The sequence below is a fragment of the Electrona antarctica genome, assembly GCF_951216825.1.
Source record: "Electrona antarctica genome assembly, chromosome: 13".
NCBI classification, from domain to species: Eukaryota; Metazoa; Chordata; class Actinopteri; order Myctophiformes; family Myctophidae; genus Electrona; species Electrona antarctica.
The window spans coordinates 22,222,322-22,233,839 of NC_136794.1; positions in this window are offsets into that span (position 1 = coordinate 22,222,322).

Sequence of the window (11,518 nt, forward strand, 5' to 3'; positions counted from 1 at the left end):
GACCTTCAGAAAGGCATGAACACCATACAACCTCTTTCATTCTGCCTTTATAGTCTTTCGAACCAGATCAACCCACACAGAACTCCACCTTCTCCTGATTTAAGTTTGGACAGAGGTTATCTTTGTCTTGTATTAATGCCAGCTGTATGACAAAAAATGAATGCCCACTTGCTGCCAGGGTAAATAGGTTTGTTTCTTCAATTATCAATCCGTCACAACGTGAATCAAACATTGCCTTGTGTAAGACCAGTGTGCTCTGTCGGCGGGGAATTATTCAAGCTATGTCTGAAAGTGTCATCATCTGCATCGCAGTCTCAGACGACCATAGACATCTTGTTTGCCGGGAGTTAGGTCTTGGCGCAGCTTCTGCTGTAGCTGAGAAGACCAATAATGTGAGAGGCAGACTCGGCCGCAGATGACATGACACACATGTAGGCCGGTCCTGGGATTGTTGATGGTGTGGCGGTGTCCAGTTGTTTTTGCTTCATCTTTGTCCTCTTTGCTTCATGGTGTGTTGAGCCAGGGTGGTTCCATATGTGAACAGCCCGCTGTGGAGTGCCTGCTGCCACTGAAGGCGGTCCTGTGCTGCATCTTCCCACGTCACATGGCTGATGTTAAATGTCTTGAGGTCTTGTTTACAGACATCCTTGTAGAGTAGCTGCATGGGGACGGCCAATCTGTCAATTGCCAGATGATAGTTCCGCATATAGAGGATGTCCTTGGGATGCAACCATCGCCCATCCGTCGGACATGGCCCAGCCAGCAAAGACGTCGCTGCCTCAGGAGAGAGTATTGGTGATCATATCCCTCCAGGTGATGTATTATACGCCTAGGCAGGAAAGGTACTGTAGAAGTGTGCTGATGACAGTGTGCTGATGACACAAGCTCTGTACACCTGTACCTTTGTGTGGACAGTGAAGCTTGCTATTGTCCCACACTCTCTCTGTGAGCTTCCCAAAAGTAGAGGCAGCTTTTCCGATGCGGCCACTGAGTTCAGCATAGAATAGAGTATGGAAGTCTTAATGTCAAACTCACGCCCCCCGGTCAGACAAGTGTTTTTCCCATTCCAAATCCCATAGAGACCGTCTGTGTTGGGAGAAAATGTAACAAATTCTGAAGTAACATTGAAAATTACAGTAGGAAATCACATGCTTCACTTCACCAACCTGCACATCGGGAGAAATTAGGAGTTCAGTGTCTTGCTCAAGGACACTGAATTGACAACCTTACCAGGTTGGTTACCAGTCTCAGTCAGTGGATCACTCGGACAGTGGATCTGACTGAAACCATGATTTATACTTCATCGTATGGGAGTGTCACTCACAACAGTGAGCTTGTAGATTGGCTCTTTCCAGCGAGTGATACTGTCGTACGACACACCATTGCTCATTGCTCACCCATCCCTATGTCGTGACATTGTCACCACAGCACCCAATGCAGATAGGTAGACAGTGTCTGATTCTGAATACACAAATATAATCTGAGTACTTGCAAATTGCAATGTAGACAGTCAGTCCTAAAAAACAAAAATAAATATATCAGATTTGCCTGCAGCCTGAACAAAGACGTAGAGAGCAGCGTAGACCAGCGACCAGTTAATTCTCTCTTTGTCCTTGAGGTATAATGGAACAGCTAATAATGGGTATGGGTATCTACCTTACCAAGCCCACGGTGCAATATGTTCTAAACATGCTGAACAGTTTGTGAAAAAGAACATCTAACCTTTCTACAATTGCAAACAGGGAAATGTTGACATCAGCCAGAAACCAATACTTTACCACAAAAATGCTAAGTAATCATAGTGAAATTCCCATTGTGTGCCCACTACAAAATCAACAACCTAGTGTCCTTATTTTGAACTTCCCCTACAGCCTACACTTCTGTTTTGCAGCATTTTAAAGATTGGCACAATGAAAATCCATAGGGGTGATATGTGATATGCTAATTGGTGTCATCCTAAATGACTCCAAAGGTCACCACAAGAGCATGTAGAGAGGTACAAGTTAGGCCACCACGAGAAGTCAATAGGTCACCAGAGGGAAGAGAGGTCTGATTCAGCACTCTACTCAGGTCACTGTGTGCTAAAAGGGACCAGGGCAGACAGAGAACCAAACCCTTTTAAACAATAAAACCAAACCCTTTTAAAGGGTCATCACTCATCACTGCAGTCTTGATATTAATAAGCCATAATCTTCTTTGATTTGATAAACACCATGTAATCAAAGTGTTTCTCTGGATACAATCATATCTGGAGAAACACAGGATCTGTGTTTTGAACATACACATGACCCATAATGTATCACTTACTGCAACTGCAAGTGAACATCACGGGAATGGTATGTTTTATGCACTGATAAAGCATTAATGTATTGCATCGCTATATGTGTTGACATGACAGAGTCTGCTGAACTAACAAAAAGGCTAGTGAACACCCGTCCTCTGCAGGGAATCTCTTTCAATTTAGATTACAAACACAATCAGAAACACAAGTATACAGGTAAATGTGCATAGACATACTGTGAGAGCCACATACACACAAATTACGCATGTGTGCAGTCTGTGCACAACCAAACATAGAATCTGTATGATAATTAATTACTAAATTACACTAAGAGATGAGAGCCACATACACAACACATGCACATAAACACATGTGTGCAGTCTGTGTGTGCACACACCCAAACATAGCCTATAGGGCATTTCCAAAGGAAATAAATCTTGTTTCCGATCAAGGTGTGCTGTCAGTTCCAATATCTCTTACAAATTAAATCAGTCCATCACTCAATCCCTACCAGCGTCTCCAAGATAAAGCTGTATCAAAGCAAATAAAATCTCAGAATGACTTCAGAATCTGGAGAATCGGAGTAATTATAAACAAAGACTTCTGTAATGCACAGAGCGAGACAGATATTCCCTGCTCAACACAACAATCCTCTCCAGCGTGGGACAGAGGATCTTCAGCAGCTCCAGGAAGCTTTTAGAAGCACGCAGCTCAGTGTTTACCTTCCTGCCTTGATGGAAGGTGTGTGTCGGGGGTGGTGATGGTGTGGGGGTGGGGGTTCAAAATACCTCTGTGACACACTGGTAGAGCATTTTCGTCAACAACTCTCAAGCATTAGAACAGCCTAACCACAAAAGAAGAGCCCCGGGTGCCTATGTGTATGTGTCACACAGGAAGGAAGGCCTCAAATGTACCGTTCTGCCTTTAATCGAGGTGTGTACAGTACAACCGCTCAGCTCAGCTATGCATGACTAGTGGTCCAAACATGACTGTAGTAGCATGAGTCATATAGCTTGCTCTGATCAACAGTATTTTTCTGAATGAATGATTTCTGAATGGATGAATGAATGAATGAATGGATGGATGGATGGATGGATGGATGGATGGTCAGAATTTATTGAAAGGATAGCCCCTTGAGATGTGGCATCTCATTTTAGAGGGGGTCCCGTACACAGGTAAAAAACATTACATACAGTACAGTGCAGTTACACAAATAGACAGTGCACAATAGACAATACAGACATGTACAGATACAGTTAGCTGAATGAATGAATGAATGAATGAAGACAAAACTTGGCTTACATCTTTGAAGTGACTGTGGCAGAGTGGCTTAAAGTGTAACAGGAGACATTTATTTATTGTATTTATGTGATAGAAGACCGCATTCTACCCATCTGTCCCATGCTCTCACTTCTATCATGAAATACAAACAAGACTCTGCTCTTGTGATAGGTAATCTATAACTTCACTAGTATTAGGGGATTTTGGGTATCAAACAAACACTGTGGATTTGCTGTCAGTTGCATGTTGCATGTCAGAATACACAAGCCTTATTGCCAGCGAGTTGGTGAAGGTTATACAGATCATACAGGCATTTCTTTAGGTTGTGTTTGATTAATTTCATGATGCCTGTTTTTATAGTATATTCATCATATAAAATAAAATAATTGTTAATGACATGCATATACACTCAACTGCCCTGAAATTCTGTTGCATTCATATTTCAGATCTACATCCCTGGAAAATAATTTTAAAATACATGGTTATTGTACAGTCAGTCATGGCATATTCTCTCAACGTAACAAAAATAAGTGGTGAGGGCTTTCATGAAACATTTACGAAGGAGGAAATCGATCATCATTGGAGCCGCCTGATGTTAGAGATGTTTATCTGTAGATCTCATAAATAAGTTATTTCCTCATGACAAAATGAGCCAAGTGCGTTGGTGAGAACTGAAAATGTAATTTCATTCAACCGCAACAACATTCATATCCCCCAATAAAAGTAATTTAAGAAATAATATAGCCTTCTTTAAGAAATGATATTAAAAAGCATCATAGATCATCCTGACACATTTAAATGAATTATTTATGCGTATCTTTTTGGGAACTGATTTGATTTCACATACAGAAGACTGCAGACTAGTACCATGAATGCATTCAAATTGCTCAGACACCTTCACACAAATTAAGGCTGTTTGATCGCTTCCTCTATTGTGAAAGGAAACACTTGACATTGACTATTAGTGGCATTGAAGGTATTATTGTGAAGCTGTACCCTCATTTTGCCCGCATCAAAAGTCCTAAGAATGAGAATCATATGAGCACAAAGGGAGTTCTTTTAAGCCTGCCATGGACATAGAGAGCAGCACCACGGTGCTGTTTCATTGTGTACATTCCGCTGCCAGGCAACTCTCCAAACTTTATTGTAAACATTGTATAGGGCTTTTCAGCCTCAGCATAATGCCATTGTCCACACGCTCGCTCGCCATGTAAGTCCCATGGCAGTTAATACATTCACCTTGTCAATGATTAAAGGCTAATGTTGACAGGGAATCAAGCCAAGCAAAATATAACCATCACACATATCTCGAAATTGCACAGTTAGAGCTCAACAATCACTTCTGTTTTTGATATGGAATTGTGACCAAAGTAATTATCCTTAAAATGTAAGGCCTTTATAGGCAGTCTTTAAATGTTAACTACTTTAAATTCCCTAAAATCCAAAATGTACGTTACTGTACGCTATTTTACATTCACATGTCATGTGAAGGTAAAATAAGAACAACACTGTGTTCCAGAAAAAAAGCATATAGCAGTTTATACTCAAAATAGGATTGATTTGTATGAGAGAATCACTTCATCAAGAATGACCACTTGGCATAATGGGGCTAATCATGAGCATTGAGTGATCCCAGTATGAGATGAGCGCCACACAATGTGCCATCACATCACGTTTCCCAGTCTCTTTAAGAAGTGTTCTCTTCAGGTTTGAAAGCTACTTTTGTGTCAAAGCTATGCCACACACATCTAAGTCAAATGAATGACCTTGTCCCCGTATATTACATCCTCTTTAGCGTCCATGAATGAATAGGTCCATTCTGCACATTAATTGACTACTGTTCAACTATTTTTGTGGCTCCACATCCACTATGCTCTGTTCTTGTAGACTATAATTTCTAATCATTTGATCAAATATATCAAGAAATAGCGTCTATTTATTATACACTACTTAGAATATGATCTGCATTTACTGCTGGTTGTTAGTACCAACCTAGGAACTTAATAGGCAGCCATGTTGCTAAAACTTTCATGAGCTTTAGTAATGCAGACTGTTCTCGACTGCAGAGCATAGGATCTGCTTTATGTTAGCTGATATGCCTGTAGGTCAGGGACTTTCCTCCAAACCTCATATTCCCATATCTGTTTCATTTTCTCACACTGGTGCTTTGTATTATAATATAGTGTAGCTATAAAAGCCTTTGGTAAACCCCAAACTGAAGTGCATCAGCACACCATTACTCTGAAAATGTGCGCATGACTAGGCTATACTAAAATATAAGGACAAGCGAGAGTACTTTTATTTACAATGTGAACTGTCTGAGTGCAATTCTGCAAGAATTCGTCAAAAGGTAAATCACAATTCGCTCTTGTACGTCAGCTCTCACAAACCGTAAACGCCAATCGCACGATGAGGGAATTAAAAACATCGAGTTTAATAGTTTAGCTTTAGTTTGAAATAGGAGACGAGACACTCAGACAAGGCATAGCATTGTTCCTAGTAGACAACACGATTAGCTTCATTATTATCTGGCAGTGGCATGGCATCCAGGCATATTGTTCCAGTTCCAAACTCGAGACAGCGAATGCTACAGTACCGTAGCCGAATACACACACGCACACACACACACACACACACACACACACACACACACACACACACACACACACACACACACACACACACACACACACACAGTCACACACACACACACACACACACACACACACACACACACACACACACAGTCACACACAATCTAGCGGAGTAACCAGCCTACCTTCGTCTGCAGGTATTGAGGATAGTAGTAAGAGCACTGGGGGTACATCTGTTGATTCCACACTTTTCCCATGAAGATAGAAATGTGTTAACCTCTGGTGGGTATTAGTAGCTACTTAAATATTTCCAGCGATTACGTTTTTCAGTGTTGATTTCTGTCTCTTGGTGGAGTGTGGAGGTGGACCTCACCCTCTTACTGCGGAGCTGCCTCTTTGAGTCTTTTCCAAGGGGATTCTTAATTTCTGCGTGGAGTGCCAGTGGACACAGGACTTGTTTGAATTGTTGTATTTGGTTTGATGCTTACAAGTTTGAAATCATCTGCGTTAGAGGCAGAACTGAAATAACATTTTTCGATACGACCGTTTATAATAGCCTATATACAATCTCCAATTAGTATCATCATATAGGATTATAGGCTACCTGTTGCTTTGTGTCAGTTCAATATTTTTAATCATGTTTGATGTTTCAACATATAACCCAAGACAGCAGTTTATCGAGTCTCCAAACAAAGATTTCTAATAATAGGCCTACTCCCCGTTTGTTGTGAGCCTGTGACATGAATTAAAGGAACATGGAGAACTTCCTCTCTCAGAAACAGGAAACTCATACACCCAGCCAGGAAGGTCATTTTTGTCCATTTATTTTCTGCATTTATTTCAAAAACATCTGTAGTTAGTTATGCCCATGCAGTTCCCTAACCTAGTTGCAATGTGTAGGCTAAATATGCTATTACTATGTAAGCATAACTTATTACATGATAAATAACATTTCCCATTAAAATGCATCATAAATGAGGACTTTGATATCATTCACCTACCCTATTACAGCCTATATTTCGACCCTACTATAATGTATGCATAATACAAATGTGAAGAGTACGCTACATTAATACGTTTTACTTTTCCAGACACAACAGTATAGGCTGCACTAACAGTCAGGGCACACATGTGGAAAATTGGAAATCTCAATTAATTGAATATCACAATAATGGAAAGAAGCTGTCTGTTAACTGGCTGTTAAGTATTTAATCAATCAAAAAACAAAACTACAATACCCCGTAGCAATGGTCACATACCATACATTGAATTCTTGAGTGGAGAAATATTCTGGACTGCAAATGTGTTTCTAGTTCTACATTATTCCTCTCTTGACCACATCTTCCTCAAAGCCTACCTCTAAATGTCTGGGACCCCCCTGCGGCCAGAGCCTCAAACTAAAACAACAGTATTAAGTGCAGCTCTCCCCTCCATTACTGATTGAAACCAAACCACTAGCAATCTAGCATAGTACACTGTGGTGGAGGTTGATTTCCTGATGGCAGGCAGCCATATTTCATGCCTTGTTCATAAACAATGAAGTCCAAGTGTTTCATTTAACTCTGAAAGTGTAAAAATATAAATGACACCTCTGACTTGTACAGTGCTTCTCCTCAAATGCACCCCTAGAACAACAAGGATCGAGAGAGAGAGATGAAGAACACAACCTATACGTTGTCGAATGAATGTTGTCGAGAATGATGTATAAGAGACCAGGAAATTGCATTATCAAACTTATAACTCATTTCAAACTTGGTTTCATTTAATTTACCCCAGGGTTTCTTGCTCTCATTCTCCTCAGCCACTCTTTCTTTGGGTTCCTGGAATCTGATCTGTGAGGTCCCCCCCTCCCCCCTCCCTGCATTCCTCTTCTTCTCCTCCTCCGGGCATGCCAGAATCCTTAGCTCTGCCTTCTGTCTGATCTCACATTTCTGCAGACCTACAGCAGATTGTTTATTTTGCTGGACATGAGAGAAACATGGGAGGTGGGGGGCATTCAATGGACCAAGATTTACGGCTGAGCTCAAGCCAGGCTCCACTATGATATGCTTCCAGCCAGGACAGGAAGTTGACTGGCCTGTCACCAGACCACTGACAAACCGTAAGGAAGCACAATGATAAGCTGGTGTGTGCAGTAAATGCTAAAAGCCATTGCAATAGTTCAGCTGGCGTTGGAATGAATGAATGCATGAATGAATGAATGAATGAATGAATGAATGAATGAATGAATTAACAAACGAACGAACGAACGAACGAACGAATAAAATGTTACATGCAAAATTACCGTGGACTCCAGGAGTGAGATTGGAGCACTGGCAAAAATAGCTGTTTGCTAAAGGGGTTTGATTACCCCACATTCAAGAGGAATGCCATCCTAGCAATACCCTGATATATGTCTTGATATACAAAGGGCAAAAATCAACCCCATCTGACCTCCTGGCCTCAGATGTCCTCTCCAAGCTGAGCTGACAGATGCTGGTAAAGAGTTGAACTGCTCCCCAGAGAACCTTTCCTGCTGAGATTTATGGGGTCTCTCTAGTCTACATCATTCTATCCCTTTGTAAGTGTTGAGACTTGAGATCAGGAAAGAAAGAAAAGGCTCACCTTTTTAAAGACCCTTATACGTATATATATGAAAGCATATATGGTCTGATCACTTTTATGATCCATATCATGTTTAGATCCAGGCTATTGTAAGTGGCAACATATAACAAAATTACTGATAATAATAGATGTTAATGTAACAAAGTCCTTTTTTACTTTTCATTTATTTAAAATGTTTGTTATCAATATAACAAATTAAATGTCATTTTAATGTAGTGGTCTTGTATGTTTAAGTGCTGTTATTCTCACACTGCAAGAGACGGAAATTATGTTAACAGCAATGTCGAAATGTAAGCTTTTATTACAGGTATTTCTCTAGTTGTGGAATCAATTACAGTATTATTGTGAGTCACACACGTGACTCAAGTGAGTATACTTCATTGATATGTTGCTACTTGCCACACATTCTGTGTGTGTGTGTGTGTGTGTGTGTGTGCGTGCGTGCGTGCGTGCGTGCGTGCGTGCGTGCGTGCGTGCGTGCGTGCGTGCAGGGAAAGCGAGTCTGAAAAGGTGGGTTTTGAGTGTGGTTTTAAACGTGGCGACGGTGAGGGCAGCTTTGATGTGAGCTGGAAGTGAGTTCCAGGGTGGGGGCAGTAACTGAGAAAGCCCTGTCACCACAGGTTTGTTTCTTTGCCTTGGGGATATTAAGTTGGCATAAGCATTTGAGTGGACAATCAATTTCCTGTAGTATTACAGACGGTTGTAGACACAACATACAACTTCATCAGCATGCTCTTTGTTTACTACAGCTTAATGGCTTAACCATCATACATCAAGCTGGTCAACAAATTCCATGACTAGTCCAAGACTCCTCATCTTGGACTATAGTATTAGTGACTAGTCCTCATCAACCGCCCCCAAACTGTCAAACTGGGCAAGCACACATCCTTCACCCTCACCCTGAGCACCGAGCACAGCAGTCTTCTGTGCAGTCTTCCTTTACGCAGTCTTCACACATGACTCAAACACTATTGTTAAGTTTGCAGATGAAACAACGGCCAATGGTCTTAAATCAGACAAGGATGAAGCCGCATACAGGGAGGAGGCTCAGAACCTGACAACGTGGTGCACCAACAAAAACCCGGTCTTAAAACATCTAAAAGGCTATAGAAAGACTAGATTATCATGGATTTTAGGACTACCAAGAAGATCACAGACAGTTGGAGAGAGTCTCCAGCTTCAGGTTCCTGAGTTTCAATCACAGAGAAGCCCACCTGGGCTTGACGACCCAGGTTTGAATCCTATAGGCATCACACATCCTGCTCAGAATCGGTGCATATTCCACAGTCCCGGGACAGAAACAGACATTCATGACAGAATCAGAATCAGCTTTATTGTTTACAGAAGTGAAAAATCAGACAGACAGACGGACGGACGGACGGACGGACGGACGGACAGACAGAGATTCTGTTGAATAAATAGATAGATAGAGATTCTGTTGAATGAATAGATAGAGATAGTTGCTTATCAGTTACCTTTTTGAGGTATATACAGGTCCTATATACATGTTTAATGTTTGTCTTTAGTTCAATGTTTGTTTTAAAAACGCCATTGACAATGAAGGGAAAATGTATGTCATCTTGTCCCTAACACAAACATTAAATGCCATTAACAATAAAGATAATTGAATGTTGTTTTGTCACAGTTTGTTTTACATCACCATTACATCACCTAATCAACATGAGTTAGACTTTAATATATTAGCGCCCCTCACTTCACACAGGTGTGATTTTTTTACATGGGAAGAACTACAAGACAAAGTTGACCTCAGCCTGTCATAAATCATAAGGTCAAAGTGAACCAGACGTCCTTAGAACTTAAGATCTTAAGGCCTCTTGTCCCCTTCCTTTGAGAAACTTCCACAGCTTTTATCTGAATTGGGGATGTTTGAGACAATCTGGATGTTTAGGTCACCCTCAGCAGGGGAAGAGGTGGACGCTGGAATGTCTGTGAGGGTCATGGATGACAACCTCTGTGGGCACTGGGCACGACTCTCAGAAGAAGACTCCCTACTCCCTAGGGTCTGAGGAGCCAGACCACGGGAGCCCCACTGTTCCAGACCAGCAACACAATGACCTGCAGACCACTAACAAAAGACTAACTGGAGACAGAAAATCAGCAATGGCTTATCTAGTTATCTTGCTTTGAGCTCTCTCTTTGTTTAGTGTGCTAGAGACAACTACAGATTTAGGTTTGAGACAGCAGCTTCTAGGTCTTGTATCAGAGTTAAATTATAAACCTCATCCCAGTGCAATTTATTTGATCTTATCTTACCCTATAACTCAGCTCAGCTTAAGAAAAAACATGGTAAAAAGAGAAAAGAAAGCAAAGGCAGTGTATACATGAAATAAATACATATAGTATATGGGCCATGCATTACGTTGCATATGAATATAGGTGCTAAGCTTTGCCAAGCACAAAAGTGGGATGGGATGGGATCCAGTACCATCATCTGTTTGACTGAAAGGAAATGAATGTGTCAGTCAGGAGTTCCACCATCTCCCCCTTCTGGCCATGCAAAGGCAGCAAGAACAAATTTAAGGTTCAGAACAGGGCAGGCAGACAAGAATGCAAGGTATTTAGGGAGGACGGTGTAGAGATGTAGGGCAAGAACTGTTAACAAATAATGCCACATTTATTTGTTTAACACAATATATGATACCTTATGCTAAAATGGCATGCATTATACAGTATAATGCACATAACTTCATTTTGTAGTATAACCCCTACGATTTCAAGCTTCGTTCAGAATATCCTC